This window comes from Schistocerca nitens, chromosome 9, assembly GCF_023898315.1.
Source record: "Schistocerca nitens isolate TAMUIC-IGC-003100 chromosome 9, iqSchNite1.1, whole genome shotgun sequence".
Classification (NCBI taxonomy): domain Eukaryota; kingdom Metazoa; phylum Arthropoda; class Insecta; order Orthoptera; family Acrididae; genus Schistocerca; species Schistocerca nitens.
Genome location: NC_064622.1, coordinates 217,744,798 through 217,764,477, shown reverse-complemented (window position 1 = coordinate 217,764,477; position 19,680 = coordinate 217,744,798).

Here is a 19,680-nt window from a genome sequence, read left to right as displayed (position 1 = left end):
GCAGCGTGCGAATCTGAGAGTTGACGATCGGCGTGCTGCGAAAGATTTCTTTGAGCAGTTACGTCACAAACTTGAAAATAAACATGGCAGATGACAAAGGAAAGCCGACAAACAGTGTGGATGACGTTGATGACACTGTTGTCAAGTCATACCCACTACGTTCGCGAACGGGAACAGGCAGACCCGATTCGCGAATGGAGAGAACGGCAGACGATGATGTTGTGCGTGACGTATCGTCACAGCAATCATCGTCACAGCAAGCGGGAGAAAATTCGATGGTTGAAATGATGAGAATTTTTTTTCAAGAAAGAGAACAGGAGAAAAGGGAAAGGGAGGCTTATAAATTACAAAAACAACGAGATAGACAAGAAAGGGAACAAAAAGAAAGGGAAAAGGAACGGGAGACAGAGCGAAAATGGTTTGACCTGAATACCATGATTGGTACAATGAAAAATAGGTTGGATAATATTGATGCCAACTTAGAGGCAAGAATAAGGACAGTCACGGTGGAATATATCTCGGAATTAAGTACTAAAGTTAATGACAGGATAGAAGGTATTCTGCAGAAGGTAGATGCATGTGAGAGCACAGTAGGTAATGTGCACAAAGACATTAAGGTACAAATCGAAAGTTGCCAGGCAGTTACAACAGAAGTTTCAAAAAAATCCGCTGAGGTCGAAGCTAAAGTAAACAAGCTTGCAGACAATGTGGTCACTCTGCAAGGCCAGGTCAATGACCTGACACAGGCGCTATCCGAAATAAACATTGAAAAGAGGGTGAATGATGCTGCAGCCAACGTACGTTCCGCGATAGGAAAAGAATTTGTAGAATGGGTCGAGACTAAGGAACAGTATATAGAAAACAAGGTTCAACAGGACTTAAAAGAAGCCGTTAAGTCAGCCACAGTTGAAGTTTTAGCTGCTCCAGGTACATCAGGAGATACGATTCTCACTGAATTAGGAGAGATTCGTAGAGTTTTTCACCGAGATCTTCCCGAGTGGAAACGACACCTCACTGAGGAAATCGAGCAGTTGAAACAACAAGTCAATGATTTTCCTAATGACAATAGAAGTGAGCATTCACACTTGCTTTCTTCAGAACATGAATACAATAAGAATCCCGTGTCTCGTGTAGAATTCTCTCCACTTGTACATGGTCACAGCAGTAAGAATCCGCTAGTACGCAACCAGAATGATCAAGTAATTCTTGTCGAGCTAATGAAAGAAGAAAGCGTTCTCAAGCACCGCGTGTTCCAGCCGTTTCTGCCAGAGAAACGCAACATCCACCCAATGGTTTTTCTGAAGTCATTTAATGGTGTTTTTCCTGAGAGCTGGGATGACAAGCAACGTATGCGCTTTATAGTAGGATACATTCAAGGAGAGGGTTCTGTCTGGGGAACAGAAGTAATTGAAAGATGTAATAATTACGCTGACTTCGAAAAGCAATTTCTGAACAAATTCTGGAGTTCAGGTATACAACAACGCCTTAGAAAGGAAGTATATAATGCTGAACCGTTAAACACGAGAAGTGCTGGTCTCCGTAGGTACTTTGAGAAATACCTGCGAAAAATACAATATTGGGACACGCCCATTTCCACGAAGGACGTAATTATGATCCTTAAGTCAAAGCTACCGGTATCAATCAGGGAGAAGTTAGTAAATGTCAGTGACGACGACACGGAGGCTTTTCTGTCAGTACTTGACAACCTTGACATGATTCAGGAAGACGTGCGTGCTAGTGCGCGGAGTAATTGTAATCTAGGCCCGCACACTACACAGCCGCACGGTGTAAGCGCAGACTCAGGTATGTCGTACCAACCCAACAACAGTAAAGGACACGACGTTCCGTGCGATAATAACAACTACTATCGCCGTAACGGGAAGCAGAAACATAAATTTAAGGATCAAAACAGGTACCACCCCATATACCAGACAACACAACAGCAATACGGTAATTCACCAGTTAATTACAATGATCGCTATCACTACAATAACGATCGCCAAAATAATAATTTCAATGGTAAAGGACGTTGGATTAACACCAACAGTCAGCAGCAGTATGGTAACCAGCCTAGATTCCAGCACTGTTCTCAAGGGAGAAATCCTCCAGATCCTTCCAAGCAATACAAACAACAGTATGCTCCAAACTTTAGGAATAGTCCTCCACCTTTTACCAACTATCAAAGTCAAAATCATGAACCTCAAAATTCTCGCATCTATTATGCCCGAGCAAACCCGCCAACACACACCATCTCGGCTGAAATTCCGGCAAATAGCCCGCAACTTAGGTGGAATACGGAAGCAAACTTCGTACCGAGCGTACCGCCCGGTAATTCAAAGCTAAATGTGAGCGAAATTCAATCTAGTGAACATGCGCAAAACTAAAAGCACACTTTGACCGGTTTCACACCTTCAGAATTAATCTCCAGGCAAAAGGAAAGCAATGAATGGACTTATCCTATCCCCAAGATACAAGGTCCAGAAGTCAACCTAGATAATAAGTTAAGACAAGCCCTGATCTCTCTCACAACTCATGCCAATTTAAGAAAAAAATGCATTTGACAAGCATGTCAATAAAGTTCTGTCGTATCGCCTGAACGAGCGTGTTCTTCTGAGAACACACTTCAAACCATCTCTCATCTTACGTAAAAATCGTAAGTGGCAACACCTATACGAAGGACCGCTTGTTATAGTCAGGAAGCCACATATTGGTTATTACGTGTTGGCAGATCCAGTTAGTGGACGAATAAAAGGACTTTACCACCATGTAGACCTGAAGAAGTACCATGAAAAACATTAAAAAAATATATCATTTATTATGTTAAGCTGCAACTTGAAACAAGAGTGTGATCTGTTTAGAAAGTATGTGAATCAACAGCATGTACATGTATTCTGCAGGTGACGTAATCATTTGAGTGAGGTGGACACAAAGTAATGATGAAGCTTGAAAGATATGAAGTGATTGAAGAAGGTACTCTACGTATTTGGAAAATAAGATTTGCTTTAGTTTTAAGGTAGTTTTAAGTTTCTTGAGCAATAGAAGACTGCAGTCGTTGAATTGAGTAAGGGATGTGCCAAAGTGCCACCTGCTACTTTAGTTTTAAGTTATGGCAAATCTCCTTTTTTACCAAGTAGTAAAGGTTTTCTTTAAATCCCTCATTCAGACCAGAATGTCCGTATATGTGAAGTATTAACCTAAGTTAAGCTTTCAAAGGATTGATATTTTAAGTCGCTAGAACCATGTACGATGCAAAACTGATACATTGTAATCTGTAGATTACACCGAGTATAAGCAGCAACATATAGTTAATGTACAAAGAAATGAATAATGGTACCCGCAACTGGAGAGCAACTTTAATTTATTTATTACTATGAGTCAACCAGTTAAGAAATTTGCATTTATAATTAGAATTAGGTCCTGTATTGGAGAAACTTAGAGAGACCATTCCTATGTCACGAGTATTATACAGAAACCTTCGATATTAAGATACCTAGTTGAGGACTGAGATAATCTACCTATATTCTTCTGCTATGTCCGCATGCCGTGATTTTTAGATATATTTGAAGATGCTTTGGAAGCGGATTTGTGCGATATTTTAATACTGAAGTCAAGTTATCCCACGAGGATGGAAAAAAAAAAAAAAACGGTGGAGCCGAAGAATGAATTTGCTCAACTGATTATTTCACCTATTATCTATCTTCGTATCTTTCATTTCCTTGCACTATCCTATTGTAGTTTTCTTCTTTAGCGTTCTTACCTTTCTACCCTACCCAGTAGGGGAAGAAATTTGGAAATTAGTTCAAAAGACTTGACGTGTGTATATTGTGTGTATTGACGATCGTGGCTCGTTGGTTAATGCGTATCTGCAGTTACTTATCGAAACGTGATGTAAATCCGATTTGCTGTGAGCAAACGCATCCTAGGAAATAGGAATAATTTTCCCGATTTCTCTTAGATGAAGTTTTGAACGTGAACTGTTCGGCACGCCAAAGTGGGTATATTTTACTGATTATTGATGTAACCGAATAAATGAACAAAGAAACAAAAAAAAAGAAGGCTGTTATAGAACAATAGGAAAAGGAAAAGAATCAGATTTAAAAAATATATAAAATCTAACGTGCTTCAGAAGCACCTTTCAGAATAGCAAACACGTTTTTCGTTAGGTCTTGGACAGTAATAAAAAAAACCATGTATATTTTGTAAATGATCCTTTCATGATAAGTAATTTTAGCATTACCTGTGCTACTCTGTGGTATAGAGAGACCTATATGGACACGTATGGATTGCTGCGTGTGACTCAGTGACAAAATAATGGACACGTGTGTAAAATCGTAATTTGACACATGTATGTACACGAACAGCTAGTTATCTCTTGTGTGAATCAAAACTGTAATAAACTTATGGACACGTGTGATGTTCCGCGTGTGAAGTAGCATTACAAGTATTCTCACGTTGCAACGACGATACAGTGACTATCAGTCAAAGGATAGACAAGCTATTGTACTTACTGCAATAGGTGACAGTAGTCATTTTCATCGATGACTGTTCTTCGTCGCTGGTGCAGTCAATTTACCGTCCAGGTTGACCATGTCACCTTGACGAGCTGCTCCAGTATCCATGATTCAACAAAATGCACAAGTTATAAAACGATTGGTAGCCACTGAACTATCTGCCTCGTGCAGGACGCGGACTGCCAACGCTGTTAAACGGCCAGTTCGTTACCACGTGACTGTGAAGCACTGTGGCAACATTCAATGACTGCTCGCCGGCCCGTACTCAACAATAAGCATTCCTCTCCATAACGGGCGCGAGCGTGCTCAACATTTGAGATGAAAATGGACATAAAAATAATAAAACGTTGATAAACTACGCACGATTTTACTATATTTACATTAAAAGGACACTAATGATGACATTTCCTTAACTATGAAAATTGCTACGGCAATATTGCTAAATACATTGCTTAAGAAAGATCTGTACAAGACGAAACGTGTTTTGCTAATATTTGCTAACGAAAGAATGTAAAACCTAGACACAAAATATGAATAATATACAATGTATATGTACATAGTCTATGTAGTAATTTTTATTGTCTTAAATTCTTACTCTATGTTCCCTTAGATTAAGATGCTAGTTAATGAGCAAGTCCTAATACAGATTTTTTTTTCTGTATTTTCATGTGCTGAAACATGAATTGGAATGAGATTAAGACAGCCACCAAACTGACTCATTCGTCATTGAACCAGTCATCAACTTTCCTGATTCCCGACATGACCCGATGGATCGTCGAGTCAAGAAATATCACTTCCCTCTTCACATAGTGAAATTCCCAGTGTTTTTTCACCAGAATGTGAAAAAGTGATCCCCAGTTGTAGTGCAGTGAAAAGTGAAAGGCGATGAAAGAATTCCCCTGTGAAAATCACCCGAGTTTATGGGAAATACTCCCAACTACAAAGTGAAGAGTGATGTCGCTACGAGAGAGACTGATAAAAGTTTTATGTTCTGTTCACAATTGGCGGAAATGCACCAATACTGTAATAGAATTTTTTTTTCTTATTGTCAATATTTATGTATATTTGTATGTGTATGTGTATTTAATTTGTACTTGTATCTATGTTAGTATTTCAATGTTTCAATTGACTGAATGAGAGTAATTCTTGAGAACACGCAAAAAAAAAAAAAAAAAAAAAAAAAAAGGAACCTATGTAAAATCCTTGAACACTTATGATGGCATCATGCCACAACCAAGTTTGTTAATGATCAAGCAACTGTGATTAGCTTTGACGACTTAGTGTGAAACGTATATAATTCTATGTGCCTTATGTTATGTTTGTTTTGCTCCCTACAAGGAGAGATCCTTAAATACTTCATTCACTAAGTATGTGAATCCAATAATATTACGACTGCGCGTGAGTCGTAACGATCTTTCAGACTCATTACTCCTCAAGACATGATGAAAATCAGATGACAAGAAAAAATAAAAGTGGCAACCTGGAATGTAAAATCAATGAGTCAAGGAGGGTAAAGGAAAATTACATAACACAATTCAAGAAATGGATATGATGGGAGTAGAAATACTTGGAGTTAGCGAGATGCAATGGTCAAACACAGGAGATATTTACATAAAAGGACACAGAGTGCTATACTCAGGCAGAGCAGACTGGAAGCATGGGCATGGAGTCAGTGTAATACAGTGAAAATAGCAAGATGTCTCAAAACAGACTATACCCATATGCCCATATAGTGTAATTGCAGCTGAGTGATAGCCCTAGTGATATAATATAAGTTTATGGCCCTGCAATGGACAAGGAAGACTGAGAGATAGAAGAATTTTACGATAACTTAAATGGAATTTTGAGAAAACTTGACAAATATGAGTTGATAGTTGTGGTGGGCAATTTTATTTCAAAAGTAAGGGAAGGTGCAACGTCAGACATATTAGGATGATTTGGAATAGGAGAGAGGAATTTTAAAGGGGATGACCCTGAAAATTTTGCGGTGTCAAATGATTAAGTGATTATGAACACCTAGTTTAAACTTCCACCAAGAATACTGTATACAAGGAAGTCTCCAATGGACAGACCTGGAAATGTATGAGAAATCAGATTGATCTCATACTAGTAAATAAACATTTCAGGAACAGTTGCACATCAGTAAAAACATACCCAGGAGCAGATGTAAACTCTGATCACACACTCACACACCACTTGTAGGGGTTTTTAAAGTTAGATTGAAGAGAGTGAATAGAAAGAAAAAGCAGATCAAAATTTGAAGAAAATGAAAAGTCCAACAATAAAACAGGATATACAAACAGAAATCAATTAGTGATTAACACAGAAGACATCACAATTAACAACATCAGTTTAGCATTGAACAAAATTACAGAATGTTGTACAGCAAATACAAGTACATGAAACCACAAAGAAAGAAGAGGAAGTCGTGGATGATGGACAAGATAATGAATCTAATGCACAAAAGGAGATTAAATAAAGGAAACCAAACGGAATACAGGAAGATAAATAAGGCCATCAGAAGAAAAATAAAGAGGCAAAAGAAAATGAAAAAATAGAGCATTGTGAAGAAATCAAGTTTTGTCAAAGTAAATATGATAGTTTCAATATACACAAGTAAGTCAAAGAAATTACACGGAAATACAAGAAGAGCACCACTGGAAGACTCGTGAGTGAAGCAGGGAAATTGATGGTGGAGTTAGAAGGCAAGAAAAAGACATGGAAAAATATATAGAAAACCTATTTCATGACTCTAGATGTGCTTTTAATTCAAGTACAAATGAAATAAGTTATACAGATATACTAGAAGTAGAGGCTCAAACAGCCATCAATCAGATGAAGGACATAAATGCTGTGGAGCCATATAAAGTAGAAACAGAGTTCTTAAACATGTGTGGCGCCGATAAGGTCGACACCAGCATCGATCTGAGTATCATCTTTGAACTAAGCTAAACATTATCTTTGTGCAGTTATGCCATGTTAGTTCTGTGTAAGCCTTTGATGTGTTCAGGTGAATAAATGAACTTCTGCAAAATGAGAGTGTTGTTTGGTTTAACTGACCCAAACTTCCTCCTCACTGGTGACCCTGAGTTGTAACGTCTTCTGTTTCTGCCATTTTACTGTGTCTGTGACCTCCGCATCTGTTATTTTCCTGTGTATTATGTCGACACAGCATTCAAACAATGACTTCGGCCAATGCCTTACGCCAGATTTTGTGATCAACATGCATCATGTTGTGGGCAATGTACACCCACCAGGACTGCAACACGATGCCTCTCACTCAGTGATTACGCTGATTTCGCTAGACATTTTCGAGCCTGCAACAATAGGTGAGGTTAGGAGTGTGCATGAGTCCGGCTATCAAAGCCTTTGTTCCCACCACATGTGCCCCCCCTCATTGACTGTGCAGTTACCTCTTACGGATCTCCGTGCAGTGCGGAACCAATGCCGATTTCTGCAAATGCTTGGTTGGACAACCTACCACCACCAGGACAATGATTTCCCATGCCGCAATCCATGTAGTACCACACGGATACATGCCACATGGCCGCAACTACTTTGTTCACAGGTCAAACTACTGAGCATCCGACCATGCCCACACCTGCCTCAGTTTTGCATCAGCACTTGGCTTCCTACTGCGATACCTCGGCCTGCAACAGGAACAATAACTTGTTGTCTGTGTCTGACCTCCACCTCTGTCCCACTGCTACACCTCAGTGTTTTTGTGCCACGACATTAACCTTATCTGCACACGGTTTTGAGTGGAGTGACTATGAACAGTGAACTTTCACACATTCTGTCACACGTTCAACATCATTTCCCACATTGTACTTCAGGACAGCCCGCACCTCCACAGCCTTCCTGCAACACAGGTGGCCCCGACTCTGATCATACGTCGAGCTTTACTAATACGCGTTCTCAAACTTTGAGCTTTTTCTAACCTGTCACCCACACGACAGCTCCAGTCAAGCTTCAGCTACCATTCTCGGGACATCTTGGTGCCTCATCCACGTCAGTCTTCTGCGACGCGTCAATTCAAGCACACCTGCAACAAGTTGAGCTTCCGCAACTGCAATCGACACATTTTTGTGTGTCACCAGTGTCGGCCTTCCACGTCACAATGGATCACGCTCAACCACAACATGTCACCTTCACGCTGCCTCCCAAACAGCCGTCATTGCCACATCCCCTGGAGGCACATTTTCCTGGAATACTACAGCAACAACAGCTCATTCCAGTCGATGCCCCGACGAACTCAACTCAACCTGTTCTTCCAAACATTCTACACAGGTTACCGACACTGCCCCCAATCAATCCCAACAGGGCAACAACCTGGTTCAAAATTGTGGATGAAGTGTTCAACCAGTACAAACTCGACGAGTCAACCAGATTTCTGTGCCTCATCACCCACCTCTACGACCAGGAGGACTAGATTGCTGACCTGGTCGACGCCCCGGACTCATCTACCTGGTACGCCCTAGCCAAAAAGACAGTTCTACATTGGCTTGCACACTCAACTGAGGCAGCAATATGGCAAGTGCTCCACGTAGAACAACTAGGCAATGACAAACCTTCCCAGGTCTCGAGACGGCTACGTGCCCTGGTCAGTGCCGATCTATTCTCTGACACAGCTCTCCTCGGCATCTGGTCAGATAAACTATCTCCTCACATCTGCTTTTCTCTGGCTCAAAGGCCTCCTGAATCTGTTGAGCAAAGAATGACGATTGATGACAAGGAACACGATGCATCACTGCTCCACTTCGCCAGCCACTGCCTACCTGACAAGTCTCAGATTCAGACTCATCGCCCTGCAGCCAGACGTGGGCAGGGCCGTACTGTGCCGACCGTTCCACGCGCTCCGGGAAGCAGTAAATAAGCAACTGGGACATCACCAGCTCTTCCCGCGGTCACACCCCCTCCTGTAACCGAACCTGCTGCAGCCACCGAACCTCGGCCACCACCTCTGACAACGAACTTTCCACAGGAAATGCAACCACACTACCCTTACTGTTACTTCCACACACGGTTTGGTTAGGCTGCACGGAACTGCAGACCACCCTGCTACTTCCAAAACGCCAATTGCAGGTAGCTTTGGATGCCGCCTCCTGCGCACAACATGACAGGCATCCCCAGTACTCCATTCTGTCCAGGAACAACCGGATAATTGTGGACGACCTTGCATTAAAGACATTTCGTCGGGATACCTTTCCCTAGTGGACACAGGCACCGATGTTTCACTCCTGCCCACGCCCTTAGTGTTGTCGAACATCCACCCATCATCATACTTCACTGCAAGCCGTGAATTTAACTAAACTACAATGCTCGGGTTCAACTTCCCACGTCATCACACTCTCCACAAACTGCAATCTCGAGTAGACTTTTTTAGTGTGCGAAATTGACAAACCTATATTAGGCATTGAGTTCTTGGGACACCACAAACTTTCACTGGACCTAGTGCAAAACACCATGTTTCACCATCTCTCCAAGACTCTCATCCCCTACATGCTCGTCTCTGACGATGACGTTACAAAAAACCATGCATAAGTGCCTTGTTGAGCTCGAACACGTTGCTCGCCTACGCAAGGAAAACTTTGAGCCCTCCCTCCAGCTCCACGAAACACAGCTCCAACTCTCCGCTGCAGCAAAGGAATTACAGACACTACAGCAAGGACAAAGCAAGGTCAGTAAGTGCGCTGAATCTGCTTGCAATCCCAGCAATCGAGGTTCCATGTGTTTAACTCCCGCTACCCCTCACAACTGTGCTATCAAGACTGCCATAACGTGTACTGACAGTTCCACAGGGCCACACCCTCCTAACAAGACAGTGTTAGACACTCGGCTGGACACAAGTGTGCATGCGAAACGAGCGTCACGTGTTCCCAAACTGATGGCTCCTACCACGCCCCTCGTGGACAGCACCTCAAACAATGCAACTTCGGCTCCTGCGCGCCACCGTGCGACCGCCACCGACAACACAAACAGTGCACTCGCACCAAGTGTTTCGCCCATGATCATGCTGCCACAGGCTGCACCCTCGGACAATGGTCTCACTAACACTTCACGAGGTCTACCGAGCTCACCCGACCACAGTGCCACTGTTTCGGGCTGGCGGCAATCTTGTCACGTTGACTCCTGGGACACTTTGCCACCTCGGCTCCCGTCGGATCTGCCGAGTGGCTCCGAACACCAGGACCATGCCTCACCAGCCCCGCCCACCACATATTGTATATGAACAGTCTCCCGTGCCGCCGGCAACATTTCCGTCATCACCAAAGGCACGGTTCACAAACTTCGCCTCCCACCAGGCCCTCAATCTCTAGTAAACCACGTCGACTTTGTCCCGAGTGCCTCTCTGACCTTAAAAAACAGATTTCTGAACTACTAAGCTCCAGCGTCATTGAACCCTCTGCCAGTAGCTGGTTTACGCCAATACAGATGACACCCAAGAAAGACGGTTCGTGGCGCATGTGCGGAGACTACCATCAACAGAACACACGAACAATTATGGACACCTACCCCATACCCAACATTGCCAACTTTACCAGTTACCTCGCAGGTGCTACCACGTTCTCTGTCATTGATTGCAAACAGGCCTACCACCAGATGGCACGTGAAGACATCGAGAAGACAGCAATCACCACCCCAATCGGGTTATTTCATTTTCGATTCATGCCCTTCAGTCTGAAAAACGCAACACAGACCTGGCAACACTTCATCAACCTATACTAGGCATTGACTCCTTGCGACACCACAAACTTTCACCAGACCTATTCGACATAAAATTCTGCTTTGCATATCTTGATGACATTCTTGTGTTCAGCTACTCCATCGAGGACAACATTTGACATGTACAAACTGTTATGAACACTCTTGCGGCAGCAGCCATCGAGACCAACCAGGACAAATTGCAGCTACATCAACCTGCTGTCACTTTTCTTGGTTTTCTGGCCTCTACTGAGGGCATTTCACTGCCCCCTGAGAAAGTACAAATGATACTAACCTACCCAGACCTTTGTCATTCAAAGAGCTCCGGCACTTTCTGGGGACGGTTAATTATTATCGCCAACATCTACCTCGGGCTGCGGAGATTCAGGCTCCACTGACGGATGCCTTGGCAGGCACCAACACTTCTGGATCATGGCCTGTTCCATGGACCACTGCTATGACTCCCTCTTTCACTGCCCACAAAAATCTTCTTGCCGAGGCCTGCACCATCATGCATCCTCATCCCAATGCGCAGCTTTTCATCACCACTGACATGAACGATACTGCCATCGGTGCTGTCCTTAGCCAGACAGTCAACGGCCAAACTTTGCCTCTACAGTGCTTCTCGCACAAGCTGACCAATGCACAATGGAAATATTCCGCGTTTGACAGGGAGCTGCTCACAGTCTATGAAGCAATCAAGCATTTTAAGACTGGCATTGAGGGACGCCCTTTCTATGTTTTAACGGACCAGAAACCCCTGGCTGCGGCCATTACAAACCCGCCAGCTGACTCGCCTCCTCGCCACTTCAGATACATGGACTTCATATCTCAGTTCACCACCGATGTCAGACACTTAAAGGGTGCTGACAATATAGTTGCTGATTTCCTTTCACGAGTCGATGCTGTCCATTCGCTGTTAGACCTCTCTGAACTGCCTAACCTCCAACCCGCTGAAAAGGAAACACAAAACCTGATTTCAGACTCTACTTCTTCACTACACTTCATCCGCACCACCTTCCCTGGCATTTCTGGTGAGATCTGGTGCGACAACAGTGTGCGCACATTACGCCCCATCACCCCAACCATGGTCCATCAAACTGTCTTCAACGCATTGCATAATTTAGCCCACCCCCGCGTACATGCATGGGCCCGCCTCATAGCGGAGCGCTTTGTGTGGAGATTTGTCAACAAGGACTGCCATCAATGGCCACACTCCTGTGTTGCATGCCAACGCTGCAGAGTACACAAGCACACTTCACCCCCCCTCGGCACCTTTTCGATCCCTCCTGGGCGTTTCCAGCATATTCATGTTGACATTGTTGGCCCTCTCCCCCCCTATAATGGCTTTCAGTATGTTCTATCATCTATCGACTGAACAACACGGTGGGTTGAGGCTGTCCCCCTCCCCAATATTACAGCAGACACTGTTCCTCAAGCTTTCATCGAGTCATGGGTATCGCGTTTCGGATGTCCAGCTGTCATCATGACTGACCAGGGCAGACAATTTGAGGGGGCCCTGTTCAACGGGATTTGTAACATTTGCGACATACTCCCGCAAAGTAATGGGCTAGTTGAGCACTGGCACCGCACTTTCAAGGCGGCTCTTTGATGCCACGTCTCTCTATGGACAGAGGCCCTTCCCCTTGTGCTACTCAGCATTCGTGCGATCTATAAGGAAGACCTCAAAGGCACAATATCTGAGTTCGTATACGGCCAGAACTTTGTGCTCCCTGGCGAACTTGTGAGCCCTACTGCTTCTCTCCCTCAGTCTGATTTACCTTCCTTCATGGACCACGTAGGACACCACTTCATCAACCTCCATATCCATCCAACCACCAGCCATTCCTGCCCTAAGGTTCACATCCTGAAATCTCTGGACAATTGCGAGTATGTCATGCTCCGAGATGACACTGTCCGTGCTCCCCTCCAACCTCCATAAACCGGCTCATACCGAGTTCTCTGGCGCTCAGCCAACACCTCAGACATCCAGATGAAAGATTCAGCTGTCACAGTCTCTATCAACAGACTTAAGCCTGCTAATGAAGAGCATTCTTCTACCCCCCCCCCCCCCTTCAGGCACGACCACGCCACTCACTGTCGTGGCTCACGACGCTCCGACCACTCACTCCAGGTCGGACTTACACACTCAATCGTGTGACTTCCACCTCCAATCGTCGAGCTCTCCTCCGACCTCGCCTTCTACTCTGGTCTCACACACTCCGTAGAGTGACCCCATGCTCCCCACGTTGAGCTTAGCTATGATCACACCCTTGCAGCCGGGCCCTTCAGCGGTCTCTTCAACCTCTCCTCCGTCGCGTGCCTCGCCCTGTTGAGGATTCTCACGCCCCCCCCCCCCCCCCATCTTGAACGTGCTGTCGCTCGAGGTGTCTGTTCCTGTCCCCCTGTATATAATCCACGACATTTCTATAATACTACGCAATGATGCACTGTTCGTCGTCTGTTTCCCTTCATCCGGTGCTCATGACACAACCTCCACCATTCCCTGCCACCTGGTGAAATGTGTTCCCCTGTCGCCCGACGTCGACCTGGACATGCTTCGTGTGTTCACCACGACCACCGGAGACATCATCGTCGTTGCTCCGTTCCACCCGCAAACTGCCGACCTACCTGTCACTGCACGACCAGCATGCCCAATACGATGCCCGGCTTGCTTCAATGACTTCCAGGTTCAGTGGCCGAACCTTCCTTCACGACATCTACCAACACAGCTCCCCGACGACACTGTCGAGCTGACCGTGGTCAGGCTCCCCTGCTAACATCATAGTTACCGCACCCCCCCAGCATCTCAAGCGTACTCCGTACTGTGTGTGTGGGGGGGGGGGGGGGGTTGGGGGGGGGGCGCTATTTGGTGCCGATAAGGTCGACACCAGCATCGATCTAAGTATGTCTTTGAACTAAGCTAAACATCATCTTTGTGCAGTTCCGCCATGTTAGTTCTGTGTAAGCCTTTGATGTGTTCAGCTGAATAAACGAGCTACTGCAAAATAGGAATGTTGTTTGGTGTAACCGACCCAAACTTCCTACTCACATGAAAATCATGTAAAATGGTTAACCCAAATTGTCAGTTAAGTTTATGTATCTGGAAATATTCCATTAGAGTGGCTGCAATCAGAGTTCATTACTCTGCCAAAAAAGCCAAATGCAAAAAAATGTGGAGATTATTGTACGATAAGCTTAATGAGCCACAGCTTGAAATTGTTTTTGAGGGTAATACACAAAAGACTATCTAGACAGCGTGGGGCGCAGATAGTCCCTAATCAGTTTGGGTTCGTTAATGCCATGGGTACGAGAGAAGCCATGTACAGTGTACAAATATTGTTTCAGAGATGTAAATAAAAATGCATTTGGATCCCTAATAGATTATCATAAGGCTTTTGATAGAGTGAAACACAACAAATTGATGGAGATTTTGAGAAATATTGGAATGGAGAAAAGAGATCTGTGAATCATTAAGAATCTGAACTGGATTCAAACAGCAGTGCTGTGTATTGATGGAGAACATACTGAAGCAGTCAAAATTCTCAGGGGAGCAATTCAGGGATGTATCTTGTCATCTATACTATTTAACATATACCCAGAATTCATATTTAATAGAAAATCCCTGGAAGAAACAGAAGAAGGAATTTTGATAAATGGAATAAGATTAAACAACATTTGATACACTGGTGACACGATTGTATTTGCTGACACCATTCAAGCGTTACAACTATTAATGGAAAGAACTGTAAGAGTTAGCAGTCAGTATGGGCTTGGAATAAACACCACAAAGACAAAACTAGAGAACTATAAAAAGGGTAAAACAATATGCATACTTTGGAACCATGATAATTGAAAATTGGAATAGCTTGCAAGAAATCAAGTTTTGCTTTCGGAAAGCAAGAAGTGTGTTTCAGATAATGAGTGCTGTCTTTGAAAACCATAATCTAACTCAAAGAATAAAAATCAAACTTTTGCACTGCTGTGTACATTCTGTCCTCCTATATGGGGTAGAGACATGGACCTTAAATACAAACATGAAGGAGAAGCTGGAGGCCTTCGAATTATGATTTTATAGGCAGATCCTGAGAATACCTTTGACCCAGAGAGTGAACACAAAAATGGTTCAAATGGCTCTGAGCACTATGGGACTCAACTGCTGAGGTCATTAGTCCCTTAGAACTTAGAACTAGTTAAACCTAACTAACCTAAGGACATCACAAACATCCATGCCCGAGGCAGGATTCGAACCTGCGACCGTAGCGGTCTTGCGGTTCCAGACTGCAGCGCCTTTAACCTCACGGCCACTTCGGCCGGCCAGAGTGAACACAACACCTAAATTAATCAAGACAGTGAAAATGCCAGAAGTTGCGATATCTAGGACATATCATGCATAACTAGATATTATTTGCTACAAAAAATACTTCAAGGGAAAATCTACACCAAAGTCCCAGAAGAAGACAAATATCTTGGTTTGATAACGTTAGACATTGGTTCAGTACATCTTCAACAGAATCATTCCATGTTGCTATGAACTAGAGAAGAATAGCAATCATGATCACCAACATACAAACAGGATAGGCACCGAAAGAAGGAGAATATGTGTATTTCAAGTGTGGAATTTTTTGATTTACCGTACATATTTCATAAAGTAGTCATTTCTTCTGGCATGAAACCCTTATTCCCCCTGTGATCCAGCTGTTGGTTCTAGGATTCCCCCTTATGGTTACAGTTTTCAATGGCAATGCAATTTGAAAGAAATGGGTTAATGTATCAATGAAGGTGTTGAATTTTTCATTTATATCATTAATTTTGTAAAGCTGTGAACATTTTTCTTTCTGTAATAAGCTGTTGAAGTAGTTTACATTATCCTGATTATACCTTTTACATCTGTTTCTTAAAGAATGTTGTTAGTATTACTACCTTTTATTTCTAGGTGTAGTATTTGACCAAGATGGTCACTAAAACTTCCATTGAAAATTTTTAGTGAAGTTGTGTGTAAACTTTTATTGACTAGAAACTGATCTAAAGCTCCTTCACAATTTTCTGTTAATAGGGTACCAGCTTTTACTTCAGCCATTAAATCATAGGATGTTGCAAGGTTCAAAAGGGCCGCTCTATTTCTACTATTTGTGAGGCTATCAATATTGAAGTCACCACAGATTATCAACTCACAATCCATTTTATTTACTTTATCTAGCAAAGATTCCATTTCGTTTAAGGAAAGTTCAAAATTTCGAGATGTTGATTGACAAACTGTAGCAATAACCTGGTTGAAATGAATAATTTTTCTAGCTTTAATTTCTTAATCCTTTGTGATATTTGTTCTAATTAAGTCAGGTAGAGTGGTACAATCTATATTTTCCTTTATGTAAATGCCACCCCACCATGCTTGCTGTTTTTCCTGCAGTAGTAGGAAGACAAAATGAATCTATTTGTTTTCTTGTACTGAATGAGTTCCGATTAACCTAGTGTTCAGAAATGCATAACACTGAGATATCTTTTAGTTCACCAGTTAATAGTTAATTTTACCAGTCTTATTATGCAGGGATAGCACATCACGGTGATAAATTTTTAGATCAGGTGTATTCACAGTTTGGTAGTTGGGAGTCATATTTATGGCATCACATACATTTAGTTTTAATTAGGGTTGCCAGTTATGTTGTTATTTTATTGTTCTTTGTCGTTCATTTTACTTTCCACACTGTTGTAAGTAGAACATACTGGAAGCTGATCGCCTGTTTTATTCCTTAGTATCACATTGAGATGGCGAATACAGTCACAAATTTTCTGTAAAATCCTACCATTTCTAAAATGTCTTTAACTATATTTTCACAACAGGTACCGGACACTTATAAGTGGTCTGTTGTTGTTGTTGTGGTCTTCAGTCCTGAAACTGGTTTGATGCTGCTCTACATGCAACTCTATCCTGTGCAAGCTTCTTCATCTCCCAGTACCTACTGCAGCCTACATCCTCCTGAATCTGCTTAGTGTATTCATCTCTTGGTCTCCCTCTACGATTTTTACCCTCCATGCTGCCCTCCAATACTAAATTGGTGATCACTTGATGCCTCAGAACATGTCCTACCAACCGATCCCTTCTTCTAGTCAAGTTGTGCCACAAACTCCTCTTCTCCCCAATTCTATTCAATACCTCCTCATTAGTTATGTGATCTACCCATCTAATCTTTAGCATTCTTCTGTAGCACCACATTTCAAGGGCTTCTATTCTCTTCTTGTCTAAACTATTGGTCGTCCATGTTTCATTTCTATACATGGCTACTCTCCGTACAAATACTTTGAGAAACGACTTCTTGACACTTATCAACACTCGATGTTAACAAATTTCTCTTCTTCAGACACGCTTTCCTTGCCATTGCCAGTCTACATTTTATATCCTCTCTACTTCGACCATCATCAGTTATTTTGCTCCCCAAATAGCAAAACTCCTATACTACTTTAAGTGTCTCATTTCCTAATCTAATTCCCTCGGTATCACCCTGCTTAGTCATTTTGCACTTCCTGTCGATCTCATTTTTGAGACGTTTGTATTCCTTTTTTCCTGCTTCACTTACTGCATTTTTGTATTTTCTCCTTTCATCAATTAAATTCAGTATCTCTTCTGTTACCCTAACGATTTCTACTAGCCCTCGTCTTTCAACTACATTCCATTATCCTCGTTTTGCTTTTGTTGATGGTCATCTTATACGCTGCTTTCAAGACACTGTCCATTCCGTTCAACTGCTCTTCCAAGTCCTTTGCTGTCTCTGACAGAATTACAATGTCATCGGCGAACCTCAAAGCTTTTATTTCTTCTCCATGGATTTTAATACCTACTCTGAATTTTTCTTTTGTTTCCTTTACTGCTTGCTCAATATACAAATTGAATAGCATCGAGGAGAGGCTACAACCCTGTCTCAGTCCTTTCCCAACCACTGCTTCCCTTTCATGTCCCTTGACTCTTATAACTGCCATCTGCTTTCTGTACAAATTATAAATTGCCTTTTGCTCCCTGTATTTTACCCCTGCCACCTTCAGAATTTGAAAGAGAGTATTCCAGTCAACATTGTCAAAAGCTTTCTCTAAGTCTACAAATGCTAGAAACATAGGTTTGCCTTTCCTTAATCTTTCTTCTAAGATAAGTTGTAGGGTTGGTATTGGCTTAAAAAACGCTCGTTCGGCCTATACTTGAGTATTGCTCATCAGTGTGGGATCTGTACCAGGTTGGGTTGACAGAGGAGATAGAGAAGATCCAAAGAAGAGCAGCGCGTTTTGTCACAGGGTTATTTGGTAAGCGTGATAGCGTTACGGAGATGTTTAGCAAACTCAAGTGGCAGACTCTTCAAGAGAGGCGCTCAGCATCGCGGTGTAGCTTGCTGTCCAGGTTTCGGAAGGGTGCGTTTCTGGATGAGGTATTGAATATATTGCTTCCCCCTACTTATACCTCCCGAGGAGATCATGAATGTAAAATTAGAGAGATTCGAGCACACATGGAGGCTTTCCAGCAGTTGTTCTTCCCGCGAACCATACGCGAGTAGAACAGGAAAGGGAGGTAATGACAGTGGCATGTAAAGTGCCCTCCGCCACACACCGTTGGGTGGCTTGAGGAGTATAAATGTAGATGTAGATGTATTGCCTCATGTGTTCCAACATTTCTACGGAATCCAAACTGATCTTCCCCGAGGTTGGCTTTTACCAGTTTTTCCATTTGTGTTAGTATTTTGCAGCTGTGACTTATTAAACTGATAGTTTGGTAATTTTCACATCTGTCAACACCTGCTTTCTTTGGGATTGGAATTATTATATTCTTCTTGAAGTCTGAGGGAATTTCGCCTGTCTCATACATCTTGCTCACCAGATCGTAGAGTTTTGTGAGGACTGGCTCTTCCTAGGCTGTCAGTAGTTCTAATGGAATGTTGTCTACTCCTGGGGCCTTGTTTTGCCTTTGGTCTTTCAGTGCTCTGTCAAACTCTTCACGCAGTATCATATCTCCCATTTCATCTTCATCTACATCCTCTTCCATTTCCATAGTATTGTCCTCAAGAATGTCGCCCCTGTATAGACCCTCTATATACTCCTTCCACCTTTCTGCTTTCCCTTCTTTGCTTAGAACTGGGTTTCCATCTGAGCTCTTGATATTCATGCAAGTGGTTCTCTTTTCTCCAAAGGTCTCTTTAATTTTCCTGTAGGCAGTATCTATCTTACCCCTCGTGAGATAAGCCTCTACATCCTTACATTTGTCCTCTAGCCATCCCTGCTTAGTCATTTTGCACTTCCTGTCGATTTCATTTTTGAGACGTTTGTATTCCTTTTTTCCTGCTTCACTTACTGCATTTTTGTATTTTCTCCTTTCATCAATTAAATTCAGTATCTCTTCTGTTACCCAACGATTTCTACTATCCCTCGTCTTTTTACCTACTTGATCCTCTGCTGCCTTCACTATTTCATTCCTCAAAGCCACCCA